Source organism: Pristiophorus japonicus, chromosome 3 (genome assembly GCF_044704955.1).
Source record: "Pristiophorus japonicus isolate sPriJap1 chromosome 3, sPriJap1.hap1, whole genome shotgun sequence".
Lineage (NCBI taxonomy): Eukaryota > Metazoa > Chordata > Chondrichthyes > Pristiophoridae > Pristiophorus > Pristiophorus japonicus.
Genome location: NC_091979.1, coordinates 153,464,479 through 153,481,661, shown reverse-complemented (window position 1 = coordinate 153,481,661; position 17,183 = coordinate 153,464,479). Strand labels below are relative to the sequence as shown.

The 17,183-nt window shown below is 55.6% G+C and overlaps 1 protein-coding gene and 1 non-coding gene across 11 annotated transcripts in view; one reads left to right on the top strand and one right to left on the bottom strand.

Moving 5' to 3' along the window:
• The window catches only part of rftn2 (raftlin family member 2), a 452,549-nt gene that overhangs the window by 133,508 nt on the left and 301,858 nt on the right, over positions 1-17,183 (top strand). The gene's annotated exons all lie outside the window — the stretch shown is intronic.
• LOC139260649 (U6 spliceosomal RNA) lies at positions 10,144-10,252 on the bottom strand. Its single transcript, XR_011592830.1, has one exon. It is a non-coding gene; the product is annotated as a U6 spliceosomal RNA (small nuclear RNA).

Genomic DNA, 17,183 nt, shown 5'->3' with positions numbered 1-17,183 from the left:
GAATCCATAACAGCACTTAAAAGGAAAGTGGACAAATACTTGGAAAAAACAAACATTTTAAAGGGTATGAGCGAGGGGATTGAAACTACATACGTAGCTCTTTCAGAGACCCGGCACAGTTGCAGGGGATTGAATGGGCTTTTTCTGTGGTGTAAAAATCTATGTGGGAGATGCTTGTACAGCCATATTTAATACCAATCCCAAGTTGCACAAGATGGTGGTGGTCTTATTTTGAACCAGTGGGGGCCTGGTCATGATGGATGCTTTCAAAATTGTGTTCACTCTGGTGGCAGAGAGTGAGTATTGTATACACCCTGTAATGTATGTACCCGTGAGTATGCTCACAGGTTTGTAGAGCTGTTGAGAGGCTGCAAAGAGATTTAGATAGGTTAAGCGAATGGGCTAAGGTTTGGCAGATGAAATACAATGTCGGAAAGTGTGAGGTCATCCACCTTGGAAAAAAAAAAACAGTAAAAGGGAATATTATATGAATGGGGAGAAATTACAACATGCTGTGGTACAGAGGGACCTGGGGGTCCTTGTGCATGAAACTCTTTTGGAGTTTACTTGAAAAACCAGACATTTACAAGGCCCTTTTTTTCCTTTTTTTTGTGTTTTTCTTTTTTTTGTTTTTTTTTTGGGCACTAATATCACTTTTTTTTCCCAGTGCCCCCTATAAAGGGGAGGGGGACACTAAAAGCACCGGCAATTAAAACAAATTAAACTTAAAAACGTAAAATCAAATTAAAATTTGGTTGCCGGGCGTGATGATGCACTCCAGTCCCTCCGGTGCCCACCTCTCGCGGAAGGCCGCGAGCGTACCGGTGGACACCGCGTGCTCCATCTCCAAGGACACCCTGGACCGGATGTAAGAGCGGAAGAGAGGCAGGCAGAACGACCCCCTCGACCGCCCGCTGCCTGGACCGGCTGATGGCACCCTTGGCCGTGCCCAGGAGCAGTCCTACGAGGAGGCCCTCGGACCTACCCGCTCCCCTCCGCACAGGGTGCCCAAAGATCAGGAGAGTGGGACTGAAGTGCAGCCAGAATTTCAGGAGCAGCCGCTTTAAATAATAAAACGGGCTGCAACCTCGTGCACTCAATAAAAACAGTGCAACAGGAGGCACCGTACTTGCGGATGCCGCCTGCGCATACGTCCTTGCCGGCCCTGCCACCGACGTGGATGGGGTCGCCATCGCGGGGTCCCTTTAAGAACTACACCCACCCCAAAATCACAGGCCTTACTGCTCTTTAATGGCCTCATTCAAAAGACTGAGCAGAGGAGCTCTTAACGAGGCACACCTCTCCCCTAGTTGACAATTGGGGAGGAGCCTTGCCCCCTCTGCTCAGTTGTCTTAATTGTTTTTGTAATTTAAGAAAAAAAAGGGGCTCACAGAGAGGGGAGAAACAGAGAGTAACAGAGAAAGAGAGAGGGGGGTGGGAAGGGGGGAAACTGCGAGGGCAGGTCTCCCCTCGCAGCTGTGGGTGGGTGCAATCCCCAGATGGCAAACAAAAATAGTCTTTGGGGTGGTCTTCGGGTGAGGGGAGAAGATGTCTTCACCTGGTGCAGCTGGAGCCACACAGGTACACACACCCAACGATGTTAATTAGGGTGGATTAATTGTTTCTTCAGCCTGGTAGCTCCAGCTATCCCAGGCTAGGCAATGGGGGAGAGGTGCTTCAGTGGTGTGTAGGGCCCAGCTGTAAGCGAGACCCCCACACACACTTCCACACACACACCCCCCGCGATGTTCCGGCCCCCGACTGGTCTTCTTTCCTCCCCCCAACGATACAACAAAGTCTTTTAGGGACTGCACCAATACACCCACCTGTGGAATGGTAGAGTCTCCCTCCTTCCACACTGGATGTTGTTGTTGGTCTTTCCCCCTCTCTCCAACTCTTTGTAGAAATGGTAAAGTTGTTAAAGTTTTCTGCTTTCCTCCTCTCCCTCTGGGTGAATGTTGGTGGTGAAGCCCCTTCCTTCCTTCTCTTCCTGGGCTGATTCACAGGCCCAGCCAGGAGCTACAACAGGAGCTGCTCTCCTCACTACTCACTCAGCCAACTGAGCAGGACACGCCTCCAAAGCTCCACAATTGGTCCTTGTGCATGAAACTCTTTTTGGGAGTAAACAAAAAACATTAAACCGTGCCCCCCCGATCTGGGGGAAACACCAAACATTTACAGGCCCTTTTATTTTTTTGTGGTATTTTTGGGGGGGGTTTTTTGGGCACAAAAACACATTTTTTCTCCAAGTGCCCCCTATAAAAGGGGAGGGGGACACTAAAAGCACCGGCAATTAAACCAAATTAAACCTTAAAACATAAAATCAAATTAAAATTTGGTTGCCGGGCGTGACGATGCACTCCAGTCCCTCCGGTGCCCACCTCTCGCGGAAGGCCGCGAGCGAACCGGTGGACACCGCGTGCTCCATCTCCAAGGACACCCTGGCGCGGATGTACGCGCGGAAGAGAGGCAAGCAGTCAGGTTGAACGACCCCCTCGACCACCCGCTGCCTGGACCGGCTGATGGCACCCTTGGCCGTGCCCAGGAGCAGTCCTACGAGGAGGCCCTCGGACCTACCCGCTCCCCTCCGCACAGGGTGTCCAAAGATCAGGAGTGTGGGACTGAAGTGCAGCCAGAATTTGAGGAGCAGCCCCTTTAAATAATAAAACAGGGGCTGCAACCTCGTACATTCCATAAAAACATGGAACACGGACTCTTCCAGACCGCAGAAATTGCAGGCGGCCTGGGAGCCCGTGAACCGGCGTAAAAATTTATTGCACGGGACTGCTCCGTGCACCACCCTCCAGGCCAAGTCCCCGATAAATACTGGGAGGACTCCCGCGTAGAGTGCCCTCCATCGGGGACCCCCGCCTCCTCCGGACGGCAAGATGGTACGCCATGGCGTGTCCGGACGGCAGGCGAGGATGGCAAAGTTGAGAGTGTGCAGGAGCAGCCCGTACAGGAAACCCCTCCGTGCGGAACTGAAAGGCATGGAGGGGATTTCCCCGAGGCGGCTCAAGTTGTGAGGCGCCGGCCCCCGAGGGAGGTTCCGGGGTTTGGCGCCGATGAGGAATTCCGTCCGGACGGGGGTCAGTTCGGACGGGATCTCCCCACGTGCTTGAGCCTGCTCGATGCACCTAACAGTCGGGGCCCAGAGCTCTTTTTAGCGACTCGATGGCATCGGCCGCATGGCGGACGTTGGCAGAATTTAGGCGCCGCGCCAGCGTGTCTGGCGCCATCCAGCCCACTCCTCCGCCATCGAGCAGGTCCCTGACCCTGGTCACCTCACCAGCCACAGCCCTCTCGTCCGACCGCCACCTAAAACATCGGTCGTGGAGGTACGGATTCCCGAGCAGCGGCTCCTGCAGGACGGCCGCCACTCCAGCCGGTGGAGAAGCTGCGCTTGGTGGAGACTTTATTCCAGACCCTGATGAGTTCCTTGTAAAAGACAGGCAGCTCCCGGAGGGCGGTCCTGACGCCCCCCACGCTTTCAAACAGGAGCTGCGTGTCGTAGTTGAGGCCGTGCTGCTGGCGGAAGAAATACGTCGCCAGAGCACGCCACCTAGGAGGGGGCTCGACGTAAAGGTATCTGCAGGGTCTGAAGACGGAAAGTCGCGAGCTGGGCGCTGACGCACACCAACGACTGACCGCCCTCCCCAAGCGGGAGCCTCAAGACCGCCGCAGAGACCCAGTGCTTCCTGTTGTTCCAGAAGAAGTCCACCAGCTTCTTCTGTATCTTGGCGACAAACGCAGGGGGAGGGGTCAAAGTGACCAGCCGGTACCACAACATGGCGGCCATCAGCTGGTTTATGACTAGCGCTCGACCCCTGTAGGACAGCACTCTGAGCAGTCCTGTCCAGCGCCCTAGGCGAGCGGTGACCTTGGCCTCCAGCTCTTGCCAGTTCGCCGGCCAGGCTTCCTCGTCGGGGTTAAGGGAGACTCCCAGCGAGAGGAGATGGGTCGTGCTCCAGGCAAAAGGCCTGAGCTCCTCCGGCAGGGAGTCCACCCGCCACTGACCCACCAGGAGTCCGGAACATTTCTCCCAGTTGATTCTGGCGGAAGATGCGGCCGAGTAAATCTCCTGGCACTCACGCATCCTCCGCAGGTCAGCGGGATCCTCTACCGCGAGGAGCACGTCATCGGCGTAAGCCGAGAGGACGACCTCCACGCCCGGCCCTTGCAGAGCCAGTCCCGTCAACCTCGTCTGCAGGAGGCGCAGGAAAGACTCCACACAGACGGCGTATAACTGGCTGGACATGGGGCATCCCTGGCGCACCCCTCTCCCAAAGGGGCGCCGTCAAGGACCCATTAACTTTAATCAGACACTCCGCGGCGGCGTACAAAAGTCAGATCCGGGAGACGAAATGCGTCCCGAACCCGAAAGCGCGCAGAGTTCCGAGCAGATAGTCGTGATCCACCCTGTCAAATGCCTTCTCTTGGTCGAGGGATAGGAAGGCGACCGACAGACCAGCCTCCTGGGAATAATGGATGAGGTCCCGGACCAGATGGATGTTATCGTGGATTGTCCGGCCCGGGACCGTGTCGGACTGGATCATGTGGTCCAGCATGGCGCCAAGGCGAGCAGACATCGCCCTGGCGAAGATTTTGTAGTCCGTGCTGAGGAGGGAGACAGGGCGCCAGTTCTTAAGGAGGCGGAGATCGCCCTTCTTAGGCAGCAGGACGATGACTGCCCTGCGCCAAGAGAGGGGCATCTCCCCGGTCGCCAGACTTTCCCCCAGGACCCGCGCGTAGTCGCCCCCCAGGACGTCCCAGAACGCCCTGTGGAACTCCACGGTCAGCCCGTCCAGCCCCGGGGATTTTCCCCTCGAGAGCCGGTCGAGGGCGCCGGTCAGCTCCGCCAGGCTTAGCGGAGCTTCCAGATTTTCAGCGCCATCCGGGCTGACCTTCGGCAGGTCCTCCCACAAAACTCTACGCGCTTCCTCGCTGGACGGCTTCGGAGAGAACAGGGCACCATATCCGAGACGAGAGAGCCGTCGTCGGCCAGCAGCGTCAAGAGCTGCTTACGGACACCCTGTCTTTTTTCCAGCGAGTAAAAGAAGGGAGAGCCGTGGTCCAGATCCCGCAGGAACCGGATCCGCGACCTCACGAACGCGCCTCGGGACCCGATGAGCTGCAGGTCCTTCAGCGCGGCCTTCTTCGCTTCGTACACCGTCCACAGGGCCGGGTCCCCGACGACTTGACCGAGACGGGACTCCAGGTCGAGCACCTCTTTTTCTAGGCGCCCGACCCTGGCCGCCCGCCTCTTGGTCGACCCCCTCGCGTACTCTTGACAGAAGACGCGGACGTGAGCCTTGCCCACGTCCCACCATAGCCTCAAGGAGGGGAAGCCTCCCTGCTTCCTTCTCCAGTCGGCCCAGAAACGACGGAACGAGTCCTGGAACCGCACATCCTCCAGCAGCCGGTTGTTAAAATGCCAGTACGCGGACCCCGTCCTCGCGCGGAGCGAAGCGAGCTCCGCCCACACCAGGTGGTGGTCCGAACAAGGCACCGGCCGCATGGAGGCCGCCGGGACGCAGGAAACGTACGCCCGAGACACGTAAAGGCGGTCGACTCTGGACCATCCTACTCCAGGCCTCACCCAAGTAAAGGCGCTGGAGTTGGGATGGAGATTTCGCCAGACGTCCACCAAGTCGAAGGACCCGACCAGGTCCCTCAACTTCTCCATCGCCGTCATGCTCTGCGGGGCACCGGAGCGGTCCCTCGCCTCGAGGGTGCAGTTAAAATCCCCCCCGAGGACAATGCAGTCGCCGACGTCGACGGAGCCAAGAAGAGCGGACACCTCTTCGAAGAAGCGCGTTTGCTGCGGGCCGGGCTGAGGGGCGTACACGTTCACGAGATGGAGCGGCACGTCCCCCAGGCGAACCGTTACATGCAGCAAGCGGCCTGGCACGAGCTCCTCGACCCCCAAGATCTCCGGCTGAAAATGCGGGGCCAGCAAGATGGCCACCCCACTAGAAGTGGCGGTGAGGTGGCTCATGTGGACCTCTCCTTGCCATTCCAGGAGCCACATGGCTTCGTCTCCCGGAACGGTGTGGGTTTCTTGCAGGAAGCACACCGCATATTTCCCCTCCCGCAGGAGCGAAAAATTGTTAAATCTACGGTGTGCCTCTCAGCTGCCGTTGATGTTGAGGCTGGCTATGGTTATCTTCATGACAAAAGCATAGTGCAACCTCTACCTAACCTATTGTGGGGGAGGGAGCGGAGTCTTTTGTTGACCTCCACTCCCTCCGCAGCCCAGCGAGGAGTCCCTCGAGCTCGCGCTGCTCAAGGTATTGCGCCTTTGTCAAGGGCCCGCCCGCGGCCATGGTTTTAGCGGCGGCGCGGACGGAAGCGATGAGCAGCCCCGGCTCGGACCATCTTTCCCGGGCCAGATGGGCTCGGTTTCGGCGACCCTGGCTCTCGACCAAAAAGTCCCGGAGATCCTCTACGGGAATGAGGGGGGACTCAGCGGCGGGCACGAGGAGATCCACCGCCTCACTGGCGATGGACTCGAGATCTTCACCCGCGTCCTCCACCGAGTCCCCGTCCTCCTCCAGGAGGTCGCCGCTAGCAGTCGACCGCACGGTACGGCAAACGGCCCGGCCGCTCCATCCGGCCCTGGCTCTGCCCCGATCCCACCCCCAGGATCGTCGGCAGAGGAGTCCCCACTGGGCTCTTTTAGAATTGGTGCTGGGTCGGGAAGCGACAGCGGAAGGGGTTCCTCCTCCGCCCCAGGAACCGGGGAACACAGAGACCTGGTCAAAGAAATGTACCAGGTCCTCCAAGTCCCCCAGCCCCAAAATAGGGGGCGACGGGTTCTTCCCCTTTACCCGCCACCCCCTGGCCCAGCGTGTAAAGTCATTAAAATTGCTAATACTTTGTATTTCTGCCAGGTCGAGCAAGTCCCGGGGGAAGTTGGATATTGGCTGGGCGGGCTCGGGTTCGGCCTTTTCGGCCCCGCCCGCCTCAGTCCCCGGGACGCTCAACCCAGCGGCAACGCATTCCTTCGCTGGCCCCACGCCCCCCACGACAGGCAGATCTTTCACACCATCCCCGGGTGGCAGCGGCTGGGCAGCCTCGACTGCCTCACCCTCCCCGGGGACAGATTCCTCGCGCCTATGGCGCGGTTTGGGGGCGCCGGTGGGGGACGTGGGACACGCGGCGGGCACCGACTCCTCCGCAGAGGTATGTTGTTCCCCCCCCCCGCCTCATTGGAGTGGCGCCTCCTTTTGTTCCTGGGGGTGCGCGGAGGCAGGGAGACCTCCATGTCTGCCGAGGCCTCCCACTCCACTCCCCCCTTTTTCTTGTCTTGCCCGCGCCCGAGCCCCTCTGATACTGGGCATGGGCTCAGGGCACCCCGCGCTCGCCGGTGACGGGGTTGGGCCGAGCGTGGTAAACAGATTATCTGGCGCACCGAGGGGACCCGCCTCTAGATGTTTTGTCTTCTTCCGCGCCTTCTTTCCGGTCGGACGCTCTCCCTCCCCCCCGCCGGAGGCCGTGAAAACAAAGGCCCCCGACGATGCCCGCGCACCCACAGCTCCCGGCACGCGGACGCTACTAGGGGGAAGGGGTGGCGGCGACGCCAGCCTTGGCCGCCTTCGGTGGTTTGGCGGCCCTGGAGGCGGGGCAGTTCTTGCGAACGTGCCCCACCTCCCTACAGGCATGGCACCGCACGCCGTCCGACGTCCAGAAGACGCGGTAGGCATTCCCCTCGTGCACCACATTAAAATTGCCCTCTGTTGTCTCCTCCCACGCCAGCGGACAAAGAGCTGGCGGCGGAAGGAGAACACATGGCGCAGGCTGTTCTCCCTGAGGCCGAGCGGTATGGGGTTGATCCCCGACCTTACCTCCCCCAGTTGGTGTAGGTGAGGGAGGAGGAGCTCAGCGGGAACAAAGGGCGGGACGTTCGATAGAATGACCCTCTGCGCGGTGGCCTCGGGAGGCTCCACCGGCAGGAACGCCCCGCCCACCGTGAGCCCCTTTTCAATGACCAGGGACACCGCTCGCTCCGACCCCAGGAATAACACTGCCTTCCCAGACATCTGGGGAGGCTGCGACAATGGCCGTGGGGCCGACTACCCCAGCCATCGCCCGCACGCAATCCTCAATGCTCATTGTGGGGTGAGTGTAGCTCTTGACCCCGTTTTTCTTTGTAATGAGTCTGAAAGGTGGCAGGGCAGCAGGTGGCGCAGGAGGTGCCGTAGATGTGGATGCCGCCTGCGCATATGTCCTTGCTGGCCCTGCCACCGGCGTGGATGGGGTCGCCATCACGGGGTCCCTTTAAGGGCTACACCCACCCCAAAGTCACAGGCCTTAATGGTCTTAATTGGCCTCGTTTCAATGTATGAGCAGAGGAGCTCTGAAAGAGGCACACCTCTCCCCTAGTTGGCAATTGGGGAGGAGCCTTGCTCCCTCTGCTCAGTAGTTTTAATTGTTTTTTTTATTAAAAAATTAGGAGGAAGAGTTCTGAGAGAGAGGGGAGAGACAGAGACAGAGAGAGATAGAGATGAGGTGGGGCGGGAAAGAGGGAAGCTGCGAGGGCAGGTCTCCCCTCACAGCGATGGGTGGGTGCACTCCCCAGATGGCAAACAAAACACAGTCTTTGGGGTGGTCTTCGGGTGGGGGGAGAAGATGTCTTCACCTGGGGCAGCTGGAGCCACACAGGCACACACTCCCAACGATGTTAACCAGGGTAATCAATAGTTATCAGCCTGGTAACTCCAGCTATCCCAGGCTAGGCAATGGGGGAGGGGTGCTTCAATGGTGTGTGGGGCCTAGTTGTAAGCAAGACCCCCACACACACTTCCACACACACACACCCCCCGCGATGTTCCGGCCCTCGAAAGGTCTTCTTTCCTCCCCCCACCGATACAACAATGTCTTTCGGGGAATGCACCAACATCCACCTGCAGAATATTGCAGAATCTCCCTCCTTCCACACAGGTTGTTTTTTCCCCCTCTCTCCAACTCTCTGTAGTTGTAGTAAATAATAAATGTTTCTGCGCTCCTCCTCCTCCCTCCGGATGTTGAATGGGTAGCAAGCCAGCCCTTCCCCTCCTATTCCTGGGCTGTTCTCAGGGCTCACTCCAGGCTTTCGAGACAGGAGCTAAAGCAGGGAGTTCCTTCTCACTTAGCAGCACAGCTCCAACTGTTTATGCCACGCCTCCAAAGCTCTACCATTGGCCCTTGTGCATGAAACTCTTTTGGAGTTTACCTGAAAAAACATAAACATTAATCCGTGCCACCCGCCCTGGATGACACACCAGACATTTCCAAGGCCCTTTTTTTTCCTTTTTTGGTTTTTTTTTTGTGTTTTTCTTTTTTTTGGTTTTTTTTTTTGGGCACTAATATCACTTTTTTTTTCCGTGCCCCCTATACAAGGGGAGGGGGACACTAAAAGCACCGGCAATTAAAACAAAATTAAACTTTAAAACGTAAAATCAAATTAAAATTTGGTTGCCGGGCGTGATGATGCACTCCAGTCCCTCCGGTGCCCACCTCTCACGGAAGGCCGCGAGCGTACCGGTGGACACCGCGTGCTCCATCTCCAAGGACACCCTGGACCGGATGTCAGAGCGGAAGAGAGGCAGGCAGTCAGGTTGAACGACCGCCCGCTGCCTGGACCGACTGATGGCACCCTTGGCCATGCCCAGGAGCAGTCCTACGAGGAGGCCCTCGGACCTACCCGCTCCCCTCCGCACAGGGTGCCCAAAGATCAGGAGAGTGGGACTGAAGTGCAGCCAGAATTCCAGGAGCAGCCCCTTTAAATAATAAAACAGGGGCTGCAACCTCGTGCACTCAATAAAAACATGGAACACGGACTCGTCCAGACCGCAGAAATTGCAGGCGGCCTGGGAGTCCGTGAACCGGCTTAAAAATTTGTTGCACGGCACTGCTCCGTGCACCACCCTCCAGGCCAAGTCCCCGATGAATAGTGGGAGGACTCCCGCATAAAGTGCCCTCCATCAGGGACCCCCGCCTCCTCCGGACGGCAAGATAGTACGCCATGGCGTGTCCGGACGGCCGGCGAGGATGGCAAAGTTGAGAGTGTGCAGGAGCAGCCCGTACAGGAAACCCCTCCGCGCGGAACTGAAAGGCACGGAGGGGATTTCCCCCTTGTGCATGAAACTCTTTTGGAAAGTGTAAAATATGGAACGCTTCACGAATTTGCGTGTCATCCTTGCGCAGGGGCCATGCTAATCTTCTCTGTATCGTTCCTATTTTTTAGTATATGTGTTGCTGAAGCGAGCACCCCCTTGTGCATGAATCCCAAAAGGTTAGTTTGCAGGTGCAGCAGGTAATCAGGAAGGAGATTGGAATGTTGGCCTTCATTGCGAGGGATGAAGTACAAAAGCAGGGAGGTCCTGCTGCAACTGTACAGGGTATTGGTGAGGCTGCACCTGGAGTACTGCATGCAGTTTTGGTCACCTTACTTAAGGAAGGATATACTAGCTTTGGAGGGGGTACAGAGACGATTCACTAGGCTGATTCCAGAAATGAGAGGGTTACCTTATGATGATAGATTGAGTAGACTGGGTCTTTACTCGTTGGAGTTCAGAAGGATGAGAGGTAATCTTATAGAAACATTTAAAATAATGAAAGGGATAGACAAGATAGAGGCAGAGAGGTTGTTTCCACTGGTCGGGGAGACTAGAACTAAGGGGCACAGCCTCAAAATATGGGGGAGCCAATTTAAAACCGAGTTGAGAAAGAATTTCTTCTCCCAGAGGGTTGTGAATCTGTGGAATTCTCTGCCCAAGGAAGCAGTTGAGGCTAGCTCATTGAATGTATTCAAGTCACAGATAGATAGATTTTTAAACAATAAGGGAATTAAGGGTTATGGGGAGCGGGCGGGTAAGTGGAGCGGAGTCCACGGCCAGATCAGCCATTATCTTATTGAATGGCGGAGCAGGCTCGAGGGGCTAGATGGCCTACTCCTGTTCCTAATTCTTACGTTCTTTTGTTATTCACTTGGGAGCTGTGAGCTGTGGAGGAAGGAGGTGCTGCAACTGCTTCTGCCTGTAATCCTGCAAACCTGAGACCCCAGGAAAAGTGGCCTACTTTCTCAACACCTTAAGGGAGAGGAGGAGAGCAGCTTCTTCAACAGAGAGTTGGAGAGGGGAAAAGAACAAAAACAACAACTTGGAAAAACACCATCCAGTATGGAAGGAGGGAGAGCCATTTACAACATTCTACAGGTGGGTGTATTGGTGCACTCCCCAAAAAGACTTTGTTTTGTCGGTGGGGAAGGAAGGAAGAGTAACTCGAAGGCCAGAATATCGCAGGGGGTGTGTGTGTGGGGTTCTTGCTAAAAACTAGGCCCCATACACCACTAAAGCATCCCTCCCCATTGCCTGGCCCGGGTTAGCTGGAGCTACCTGGGTGAAGACTCGTTACCTAATCAATCAAACATTGTTAAGACCTGGTGGAGTACTGTGACTGGGTAGTTCCAGCTATCCCGGGTGAAGACATCTCCCCCCACCAGAAGACCATCTATTAAAACTTTGTCTTGTTTTCCATCCGGGGAGTGCACCCCTGCAAGAACCCACCCAGCTCTGTGAGGTGTGACCCTGATACCACAGTCTCTCTCTCTCTCTCTCTCTCTCTCTCTCTCTCTCTCTCTCTCTCTCTCTCTCTCTCTCTCGTTTAAAAATATATAAAATAAGACAACTGAGCAGAGGGAAAAAAACCTCTCCAACTATTAAAACAAGCAGGTGAGAGGTGTGCCTCATCAAGAGCTCCCTCTGCTCACCAACGAGCAGAATCAACACCTTTCAAGCCTATGACTTTGGGGTGAGTGTAGCCCTTAAAGTAGCAGGGCAAGAAAACACTTATGCGCACGTGGCGTTCACGGCCACAGCGCCTCCTGCTGCCCTGCCACCATTTACATTAAGATCCAAAAAGAATGGAGTCAAGAGCTACACTCACCCCGGCCCACCATGAACATTGAGTGCATGAGGGCAATGGCTGGGGTAGTCGGCCCTTCGGCCATTGTCGCCAGCTCCAAAATGCCTGGCAAGACGGTGTTCTTCCTGGGGTCGGAGCAGTGGCGACCCTGGCCCTTGAAAAGGGGCCGAATCCGAGCCCGCCCAGCAAAGTATTGACAATCCCCAGGATCTGCTCGACTTGGCAGAAAAAGGAAAAGTACTTGTTTTTCATGACCCCCCACCCGCTGGGCCTGAGGGTGATGGCGGGGGAGGGCGAGGAACCCCAATCTTCTTCTGGAGCCGGGGGTCTTGGAGGACCTGCAGCTATTTTTCGGCCCGGTTTCTCTGTATTCCCTAGTGCCTGGGGTGGAGGGGTACCCCCCATCCACTGCCGCTTCCTGACCCAGCATCCCAAGAAAAGCCCAGGGGGGACTCCTCTGCCGACGATCCTGGGGTTGGGATCGTGACAGAGGTAGGGCCGGATGGTGCAGCCGGGCCATTCGCCGTACCCCGTGCAGTCGACAGACTGGTTGCTGGTGGTGACCTCCCGGAGGGGGACGAGGACTCGGTGGAGGGGGCGGGAGAAGATCTGGAATCCATCAGTGATGTGGTGGCTCTCCTCGTGCCCGCCGCTGAGTCACCCCTCATTCCTGCAAAGGAACTCCGGGGCTTTTTGGCCGAATGCCAGGGTCGCCGCAATCGAGCCCATGTGTCCCTGGACATATGGTCCGAGGTGGTGCTGCTCATCAGTCCGTCCATGCTGCCGTCAAGGCTCCGCCCGTGCCCATGGTTTTATCAAAACCGGAAAGCCTGGAGCTGCACCAGCTTAGAACGTTCCTCGCTGGGTTGCTGAGGGAGTGGGAGGTCATCAAACGACTCGGCTCTCCCCCCACAGTAGTTTAAGTTAGAGGTTGCACTATGCTTTTGCCAAGAAAATTACCATAGCCAGCCTCATCATCAACGGCGGGAGAGAGGCAACTAGTAGATTTAACACTTTTTCGCTCCTACGGGAGGGGAAATATGCGGTGTGCTTCCTGCAAGAAACCCACACCGTTCCGGGAGACGAGGCCACATGGCTCCTGGAATGGCAAGGAGAGGTCCGCATGAGCCACCTCACTGCCACTTCTTGTGGGGTGGCTATCTTGCTGGCCCCACATTTTCAACTGGAGATCTTGGGGGCCACTTGTTCCATGTCACGGTTCGCCTGGGGGCGTGGCACTCCACCTCGTGAAGGTGTACGGCCCTCAGCCCGGTCCACAGCAAGTGTGCTTCTTCGAAGAAGTGTCCACTCTAAGCTCAGTCGATGTCGGCGACTGCATTGTCCACGGGGGGGGGGGGCATTTTACCTGCACCCTCAAGGCGAGGGACAGCTCCGGTGCCGCGCAAAGCATGACGGTGATAGAGAAGTTGAGGGACCTGGTCGGGTCCTTTGACTTGGTGGACGTCTGGCGAAATCTCCGTCCCGACTCCAGCGCCTTTACTTGGGTGAGGCCTGGAAGAGGATGGTCCAGAATCGACCGCCTTTACGTGTCTCAGGCGTACGTCTCCTGCGTTCCAGAGGCTTCCATGCGGCCGGCTCCGTGCTCTGACCACCACCTGGTGTGGGCGGAGCTCACTTCACTCCGCATGGAGTTGGGTCCGTGTCCTGGCACTTTAACAACCTGCTGCAGGAAGACGAACGGTTCCGGTATTCGTTCCATCGCTTCTGGGCCGACTGGAGAAGGAAGCAGTGGGGCTTCCGCTCCTTGAGATTATGGTGGGACGTCTGTCAAGAGTATGTGAAGTGGTCGACCAAGAGACGAACGGCCAAGGGGAGGTGCTCAACCTGGAATCCCGTCTCGGTCAAGTAGTCTAAGACCCGGCCCTGCGGACGGTGTACGAAGTGAAGAAGGCCGCGCTGAAGGACCTGCAGCTCATCGGGTCCTGAGGCACGTTCGTGAGGTCGCGGATCCGGTTCCTCTGGGACCTGGACCGCTGCTCTCCCCCACTTCTTGCTGGAAAGAAGACGGGGTCAGCAAGCAGCTCTTGACGCTGCTGGCTGATGACGGACCTCTGGTCTTGGAACCGGAGGGCATCAACACCGGGGCCCGAGATGATTACAGGGCTCTGTTCTCTCTGTCCAGTGAGGAAGCGCGTAGAGCTTCTCCTGGAGGGCGCCGAAAATCTGGACGCTCCGCTAAGCCTGGCGGAGCTGACCGGTGCCCTCGACCAGCTCTTGAGGGGAAAGTCCCCGAGGCTGAATGTGGAGTTCCACAGGGCGTTCTGGCACGTCTTGGGGGGCGACTACGCGCGGGTTCTGGGGGAAAGTCTGGTGACCGGGGAGATGCCTAAGAAGGGTGATCTCTGCCAACTAAAGAACTTGCGCCCAGTCTCCCTCCTCAGCACGGATTACAGCATTTTTGCCAGTGTGATGTCTGCTCATGATCCATCCTGACCATTCCTACACAGTCCCAGGCCGGATATTCCACGACAACATCCATCTGGTCCGGGACCTGGTCCACCATTCCCAGGAGGCTGGTCTGTCGGTCGCCTTCCTTTCCTTAGATCAGGAGAAGTCGATCGACAGGGTGGATCACGAATATCTGTTTGGAACTCTGCGCGCATTCGGGTTCGGACGCATTTCGTCGCCCGGATCCGACTTTTGTACGCCGGCGCAGAGTGTCTGATTAAGGGAACGGGTCTGACGGCGCCCCTTCACTTTGGGAGTGGGGTGCGCCAGGGATGTCCCATGTCTGGCCCGTTATATACCATCTGCGTGGAGCCTTTCCAGTGCCTCTTGCAGAAGTGGTTGACGGGACTGGCTCTGCAAGGTCCGGGTGTGGACGTCATCGTCTCAGCTTACGCCGATGACATGCTCCTCATAGTCGAGGATCCCATTGACTTGCGGAGGATGCGTGAGTGCCAGGAGATTTACTCGGCCGCATTCTCCGCCAGCATCAACTGGGAGAAATGTTCCGGACTCCTGGTGGGTCACTGGCGAGTGGAATCCCTGCTGGAGGAGCTCAGGCCTTTTACCTGGAGCACGACCCATCTCCTCTATCTAGGAGTCAACCTTAGCACTGATGAGGAAGCCTGGCCGGCGAACTGGCAGGAGCTGGAGGCCAAAGTTGCCGCTTGCCTAGGGCGCTGGACAGGACTGCTCAGAGTGCTGTCCTACAGAGGTCGAGCGCAAGCCATAAACCAGCTGGTGGCTACTATGCTGTGGTACTGGTTGGTCACTTTGACCCCTTCCACTGCGTTTGTCACCAAGATACAGAAGAAGCTGGTGGACTTCTTCTGGAACAACAGGAGCTAAATTTAAAAAGTAGGACCTCAAAAGTAGTAATCTCTGGATTGCTACCAGTGCCACGTGCTAGTCAGAGTAGGGAATCGCAGGATAGCTCAGATGAATACGTGGCTTGAGCAGTGGTGCAGCAGGGAAGGATTCAAATTCCTGGGGCATTGGAACCGGTTCTGGGGGAGGTGAGACCAGTACAAACCGGATGGTCTGCACCTAGGCAGGACCGGAACCAATGTCCTAGGGGGAGTGTTTGCTCGTGCTGTTGTGGAGGAATTAAACTAATATGGCAGGGGGATGGGAACCAATGCAGGGAGACAGAGGGAAACAAAATGGAGACAGAAGCAAAAGACAGAGGAGATGAGTAAAAGTGGAGGGCAGAGAAACCCAAGGCAAAAAACAAAAAGGGCCACTTTACAGCAAAATTCTAAAGGTTGAAAGTGTAATAAAAAGGCAAGCCTGAAAGCTCTGCCTCAAAGCAAGGAGTATTCGGAATAAGGTGGACAAATTAACTGTGCAGATAGCAGTTAACGGATACAATATGGTTGGCATCACGGAGACATCACTGCAGGGTGACCACGGCTGGGAACTCAACATCGAAAAGGTATTCAACATTTAGGAAAGATAGACAGAAAGGAAAAGGAGGCAGGGTGGCGTTGCTGGTTAAAGAGGAAATTAATGCAATTGTAAGGAAGGACATGAGCTTGGATGATGTGGAATCGGTATGGATGGAGCTACAGAATACTAAATGGCAGAAAATACTCATGGGAGTTGTGTACAGACTTCCAAACAGTAGTAGTGATGTTGGGGAGGGCATCAAACAGGAAATTAGGGGTGCATGCAATAAAGGTGCAGCAGTTATCATGGGTGACTTTAATATGCATATAGATTGGGCTAACCAAACTGGAAACAATACGGTGGAAGAGGATTTCCTGGAGTGCATAAGGGATGGTTTTCGAGACCAATATGTCGAGGAACCAACTAGGGGGGAGGCCATATTAGACTGGGTGTTGTGTAATGAGAGAGGATTAATTAACAATCTCGTTGTGAGAGGCCCCTTGGGGAAGAGTGACCATAATATGGTGGAATTCTACATTAGGATGGAGAAGGAAACAGTTAATTCAGAGACCATGGTCCAGAACTTAAAGACGGGTAACTTTGAAGGTATGAGGCATGAATTGGCTAGGATAGATTGGCGAATGATACTTAAGGGGTTGACAGTGGATGGGCAATGGCAGACATTTGGAGACCGCATGGATGAACTACAACAATTGTACATCCCTGTCTGGCGTAAAAATAAAAAAGGGAAGGTGGCTCAACCGTGGCTATCAAGGGAAATCAGGGATAATATTAAAGCCAAGGAAGTGGCAAATATTGGCCAGAAATAGCAGCGAACGAGGGGACTTGGAGAAACTTAAAACTGAGCAGAGGAGGACAAAGATTTTGATTAGGACAGGGAAAATAGAATACGAGAGGAAGCTTGCAGGGAACATTAAAATGACTGCAAAAGCTTCTATAGATATGTAAGGAGAAAAAGATTAGTGAAGACAAACGTAGGTCACCTGCAGTCAGAATCAGGGGAAGTCATAACAGGGAACAAAGAAATGACAGACCAATTGAACAAGTGCTTTGGTTCGGTATTCACTAAAGAGGACACAAACAACATTCCGGATATAAAAGGGGTCAGTAAGAAGGAGGAACTGAGGGAAATCTTTATTTGTCGGGAAATTGTGTTGGGGAAATTGATGGGATTGAAGGCCGATAAATCCCCAGGGCCTGATGGTCTGCATCCCAGAGTACTTAAGGAGGTGGCCTTGGAAATAGCGGATGCATTGACAGTCATTTTCCAACATTCCATAGATTCCGGATCAGTTCCTGTGGAGTGGAGGGTAGCCAATGTAACCCCACTTTTTAAAAAAGGAGGGAGAGAGAAAACAGGGAATTGTAGACCGATCAGCCTGACATCGGCAATGGGTAAA